General features: G+C 49.0%; 1 protein-coding gene across 2 annotated transcripts in view; it reads left to right on the top strand.

Annotated features, from left to right (window-relative positions):
- The first annotated feature begins 1943 nt into the window (after positions 1 to 1943).
- The window catches only part of Dgkg (diacylglycerol kinase gamma), a 192341-nt gene continuing 187672 nt past the window's right edge, over positions 1944 to 6612 (top strand). For both annotated transcript variants that reach the window (XM_021184692.2, XM_021184691.2), the window contains exon 1: positions 1944 to 2221. The gene's annotated coding sequence lies outside the window, so the exon portion shown is untranslated. The remainder of the gene's footprint in view (positions 2222 to 6612) is intronic.

Here is a 6612-nt window from a genome sequence, read left to right as displayed (position 1 = left end):
TCCCCGGCATGCCAAGTTGGATCGCTACACTCTACTTCTGCCTGCCTTCCCCATTTATGCTATCAAGCTTATTATTTCCTTATTGTCAAAGACAGAAAGCTCCATGTTGTCCCAACTCTTGCCTGCAGCCATGCCTTCCCTATCCAGGCTCTCCTTCAAGTAAGCCTTCTCTAGAATGAGTCCAGACTAGGGAGAGCCAAATGGTTTTCTGTGACCCATGTGCAACTGTGGTTGCCTTCTGAGATTCAGAAGAGAAGAACTGCATCTTCCACAGTCACTCAGCCCAGCACAGGAAAGACATATACAGGAAGATTACAGCTCAATGGAAATGGTGTATACAGTAAGCCTATGCCCAGTGAAGATGTATACAGTAGGCCTGTGTTCTGTGAGTATGTGTACAGTAAGCCTGTGCTTGGGCCTTTTTAAAAGACAGGACACTAACATTTCTAAGCCCTTTCTGTCTTTCTATTCCTCTTTTCTCCCCGGTGAGGTCCATGACGGGAGTCAGTGCGAAGCGCCTGAAAAGATAGCAGAGACTTTAATAAATATTCTCGGAATGACTAAGTCAGTACCTGACATGGAAACAAGAAGATGAAGGACAAACTCACACACGTGTTACAGAACACCCTCACACCAAGTGTGTCAGCTTGGCTGAGGGCAGCTCTGAGAAGCTACCCAGGGGACCTGGATCAAAGAGTGGATTGTGGATGAAGTGTGAGCACAGGGTATCATCCATCCATCCATTGGCTTTGCCCTTATCATGATGGGGAAAGAAGTGTAAGAGCTCTCAGGACTTCTGTTCTATCTTGGTTCCATCACCCCCTGCTAGTGGCCAGGGATGAGTTAACCACTGGATCCTTCAGTGCTTTTCAACAGTCATGTCTGCAGCTTCCTCCCCAGATGCCTAGACACACAGCCCCCTGCTCCTCTGCACTCCGAAAAAAGCTTTTCTTGGCTGCAGTTCCACACAGGGACCTCCACTGCCCACTGGCAGAAGAGAATTCTTGGCTGTGGAAACGGGTGAACTCCACATATTTTACAGATGAGAGTAAACTCCTGGTGACTCTAAATGTGGTGTGAAATGGACAAAAGTCATTCTGCTGAAATAACATCGCCGCCGCTGCCACCCTACGCAGACACCCGCGTCATGGAAAGAAAAGGTCCCACAGGTCCCTGTGCCTCTGCCACTGCAGCCTCTTGTGCCTTATCCTCAGTCCCACGTCATTTTCTCTAATTTTCTACTTTTACTTTTTTTCTAGTTCTTGTGCGTGTGTATTTTGTTTGTTTTAGAAGTGTTTTATTTGTCCTGTAGGAAGACTACCCAATGTCATGCAAAGACAAAGGAGAAAAATCATAATCTTTAGTCCTGAGACCTTACCCATCCACCAGAGCCCCTTTCTGCCTCCACTGATTGATCCTGACCATGTATGCCTGCAGAGGAGAAATAATCACTGATCTGCTGCCACTGGGTCAAGATTGTCAGAAATGTCCTTCTGGACGGGACCGATGACAATGGACATCAGAGACACCGAGTTCCTAGAAAACAGAGAACTTGTTGATTTATTTTTATGTTAATATTTTTTTTTTGCTTTGGTTGGAATATTTAGGCAGCCCAGACCCCTAGGTTTCTAGGTTAAAGAAAGTAAACAGCCAGAGGACATTGTATTTTTCAAGTAATGTCCTCTACCTTGATGTCAGCTGGTTTCTCGCAGCCACCAACCAGCACTCTGACCAAAGCCCTGCCAGCCAGGAGTGCCCTGATCATGTACAGAGGTTCCCACCCAACGCTGGGCATCCGTGGGTGTGCGAGTGTGCGCGCGGCACGTGTTTATGTGTGTGCACCCGTGTGTTTGTGGGGGGCGCGTGTGTCTGCGCGCGCGGGTGTGTGGCGGGGGCGGGCACTGCGCCCGGGGGGCAGGGCTCCGCAGCGAGAGTGGCAGCTGGACTTGTGATGCTGCGAGGGACAGGGTGCAGAGCCGCAGTGCCGTAGCGGGTAGCAGAGGCAGCCTTCCCTTCCAACAGCGAAGGCGGAAGACCCTGGGGCTCCAACCCTGGTGGCTGCCTGATGTCTCCGCCCCAGAGAGGGCTGCACCGGGAGATCGCCCGGGCGCCCGCTTCGGTCCCCTTCTGTCTCTCGGTTCCTCTTTCCTCCCAAGTAAGGGAATAAGCGGCTAGGAGGGAGCGCCCCCGGCAAGCGCGCAACCAAGTGTTGCATGGTGAGGTAAGACCGCGACCGCGAACCAGGGATCACCAGTTTGGGGGGACCCGGCAGCAACTTGGAGAGCCAGGGCAAAGCAAGAGTGGGTCCCGCGATAGGGAAAGGAACTGCAGACGAGGCCCCTGCGCTCATCTTGACCGCGCCACCTGCCACAAACCCTGGCCAGAGGGGATGCGCCAGTGGACTGGGCAGGGTGGGGGCCCCTCCCTATGTGGACGGTGCAGAAGCGAAGGTGTGCAGAGGACAAGCGGCCTTGCTTCGGGCAATTTGCTGAAGCAACTGGTCAAATGCCATCCTTTCTTACGTTGACTCCAGGGTATCCAGAGCGCGGCACAGGGAACCCGAGGGCTGCGGGGAGCAGAGAATGTCTTTCTGCTGTCTGGCCGCCAGAGCCTCTGACAGTCTCACAGGGTTCTGAGACTTTGGGACACTCCAAGTTCAAAGCCTCTAGGGTGGTGGGTTTAGAGAGAAGCTGAAGAGAATACAGACACCTTGGCAAATAAAAGGGGTAGCGTCGTGGGAACCTAAGATCGGCCTGTTTCTTTTGGGTCACAAGACCTGTCTGTGTTGGTATCTCGATAAGGGAACATCCAGAATCACCTGTGGGGCTGTGAGGCTGTGGGACATACGAGAACTCTCAAGACCCCCGCACACATATCTCCTGATGTCTCTTTCCTCAGAACTAGTGAACTAGAATTTGAGGAGGGGGCTGTGGAGCTCGTAAAAGCCCTACAGGTGATTCTGGGGCTCTGCCTCCATCCCTGCTGTGGACAGGGAAGAAAAGCACCAGATGCAAGCAGTCCCGCTGTGCAATTCTGGGTAGCTGGGTAGCGGAGAGACCCCTCCCTCAGTCGCCGGGGGTGGGAGGAGGAGGGCATCAGGAGGGTCTTATGAGGGGCCAGATGACATGTGACTGAACCACAGTGGCGTTCAAGAGTGCTGGGTGGACCTGCGGACTCACTTGTCCTGGCTGCTAGATTATCTGTCCGTGCCCCATTAGCATACGATGACCTCCCTGTGGGGAGGAGGACCTACGAGAACTGTTTGTCACGCTTTCGGTTCGGGGCCTTAGGGGACACATCATAGATCTAGAGATGTACAATGACCACCTCCAAACATCATGAGGGACAGTAGTCTGCCCTTCTGGTCTGGATGGGGACATCGACTTTGTTATCTTGGTGCCTGGGATTCAGTGTTCATAAAACGCAGCTTCAGGATCCACTTGCTGGAGCACAGGGTATCCCCACAGTCAACAAAGGACTGAAGGAGTGACATTGGCTCACAGGGCAAACATCAGAAAACAACTGTGTGTGAGCACACACACACACACACACACAGAGAGAGAGAGAGAGAGAGAGAGAGAGAGAGAGACTGTTTTACAACTATAACCTTCTCAGTCTATGGGTGTCCCCTAACATGGGAAGATGTTTCTTGCTTAAAGGGTTGTATTTGCCAGAAATTTTACTTTGAATATAAATTATACTCATTAAATAAAACAGCTGCAACTAAGCTAATTTCCTGTGGTGCTTCTGGTCTGATCTAAGCGCCACCCCACCCCCATCCCTTTAACATGTAACTCCAGCCACCTAGGCATTACCGTTTCCTGGAAAGATCTGAAGGTAGTGTTTGTGTGTGTGTGTGTGTGTATGTGTGTGTGTGTGTGTGTGTGTGTGTGTGCGTGTGCGTGTGTGTGTGTCCCATGTTTCTGTGTGTATGTACATGCCCCATGCCTGTGTGTGCATGTTCAATATCTGTGTATGTATCCCATGCTTCTCTCTATGTGCATGCCTCCCGATTTGTATACATGTTGTGTGTGTGTACTCGCACAAGAGAGAGAGGGAGAAGGGAGGAGATCCTCTATCACTTTCCACCTTATTTTTAGAGACAGGGTCTCACTAAACACAAAGCTGACTGATTCAGCCAGACTGGCTGGGCACGAAGCCTGGGAACCCTCCTATCTCTGCCTTCTCGTGGCTGAGCCACAGCTGCCTTGCCCTGCTTGGCACATAGTGTGAGGACTGGAACTCAGACCTGCCATGCCTAAGCCACAGATATTTGACTGATGAGCCACCTCCCCAGCTCTCATTCACTTGATGTTTTTATGTAGTCTCTTGTTCAGATCAACCAAAATTATGAGGGGGAAAAAAAAAACATCTGAACAGCTTGGAATGTAGAGTCTCCTCCGGTGGAAGGTGGAAGAAATTTCTATGACCCCAGCTTCTCCGCTGCCCACCACACACCTCACCAACAAGCATCAAGGACCCTCATCCCCCGCCCCACATATCCTGTCCCTCCTTGGGACCCAGCAGTTGTGAGACTTTGTGTCTGCCAAGGCTGGCCCCAGCTCCTCCCCTGGAAGGGAAAGGGGAAGTGCTGTTTCATTGTGGGTAACATTCTTTTTTAAAAAATATCATATTGTATTACAACATCATGATATACTCCTAATATAATAGTAGTTCCTGCCCAGTGCAGAAAATTTGGGAAGTTAAAAGTAAGAAAAAAAAATTATATTGCCCAAGATTCCTACCACTCAGACCCCACATTTTAATACATTGACATATTTCTCTTCTGTCTATTTTTATGCCTTGAAATCATACGCTCCATAGAGGGCTAGCATTTGTAGGTAACCTAATAAATGTACTTTGCATGGTTTTAATCATTTTATCTTCATTATGTCATTTAGTCCTAGGAAGTCCCTCTGAGATAGGTGTTATTATTATCAACCCCGTTTTTCTAGGATGGCACAGGTGACTCGCTCCAGTGGCAGAGCCGCAGTGCCAGCCCAGGTTCGCTGACTCTGAGGAACCATCGCTGTTACCCCTCTCACCAGCATCATTTTGCAGCTGGGTGTTACTGTACCATTAGCTATTTAAGTTGCGTGTTCTCTTCAGCCACCTCGAATAAGTTCGGGCAAAATCTACCATGCTCATTTCCAGTTCCTTCTTTCAGGTAGACTCCCAGAAGGAGAATCGCCAAGCCAGAGGCATGACTAATTGGGGGTTCCTTATAGATACACAAGAAGCCACTGCTCCTTAGAGGTACAAAAGAGCTACACTGACTTACGCTTCCGTTTCCCGGGAGGCAGCTCTACCACGGGCTAAGTAGGTAACTCTCAGCTACTCAAGAATTGTTCAGAATGTCACAGGACAAAGCCACAAGTGTGACCATCCCCAGCCTGGTGGGAGAGACCACACCCTCAAATATGGAGGTGGAAAACATTTCATATAAGACTATAATTATTAATTGCTGTTGTTTTCTCAGACAAGGTCTCACTAATGTAGACTGGGCCAGCTTCAAATTCCCTGAAATCCTCCTGCCTCAGCCTCCCAAATGATGGGTCTACAGGTCTCTACATCCATGGTTAGCTTTAAAACTGTATCTATTTTTACACGAATGACTGTGGGCTATATAATTCTTTGGCTGGGTATCACGTATTAACTTGGAAGACATCAAACTATTGTATGAAATATATGAACGTATATAATATCCCACATCTTCACACAACAATTTCAGTCTTTACCCTTATAAACATACATCACCATCACAACCAATTTCAATAGGCTCCTGTTAGTCTCTTATATTCTTCATAGTCTGGCCAGATACACAGAGCTATTTGTTTATATCAAGTATCAGAATATCACAATAAAACCAACAACAGCAACACAGCCCAGGAAAAAAAAGTCCCATGAAAATAACTCCAGATAAGACAATTTTTAGGAGGTGCTCCTCAGAAAAGCACTTGCCATGCCTGTGCGAAAAAATGGAGACTAAGTTTAGATCTCACCACCAACATTAAAAAGAAAGAGGCACGTGGTATGTACCTATAATCCCTGTGCTGGAGATATGGAAAGAGAAGGGAGCGCGTCCCTGGGCTGGCTGGCCGGACAGCCTGGCTGCAACAGCAGTGGGCTCCAGGTGCAGTGAGAGACCATGTATCAAAGTAGAGCTAGGGAGACTTTTGAACACACAAACATATGTGCACACACACACACACACACAGAGACACACAGATCACAAAAATATCCTCAAGTCAAAGAAAATGTTGCAAAAGAAACCCAATCAGGCAGCGTGCCACCATACAGGAACAGGGCAATTTTAAAAGAAAACAACTTGGCCCTAGTCATGGGTTCTTTTTAGAGCGTGTTCCCCTTGTACCTACCTCTCCTACCAGCAGCTGGCTCAGTTACACACAGAATAAACATCAGCTGGGTCTCACCCTGAAATCAACTTTTGCAAGACTCAGCTTGGTTCTGGCCAGGTCCTTCTGAAAATCCCTCCCCTCCTGTGCATGGAAGATAGAGGTCTCAGCAGCCCACAGCATCTACTTAGCTCACCATGGTGAAAACACCTCTTTGCATGTATCTTCAGTAAGGCGCAGGCTCCCTGGGGGCAGA

The sequence above is a fragment of the Mus caroli genome, chromosome 16 (genome assembly GCF_900094665.2).
Source record: "Mus caroli chromosome 16, CAROLI_EIJ_v1.1, whole genome shotgun sequence".
Taxonomy (NCBI): domain Eukaryota; kingdom Metazoa; phylum Chordata; class Mammalia; order Rodentia; family Muridae; genus Mus; species Mus caroli.
This window is presented reverse-complemented; position numbering and strand designations above follow the sequence as displayed.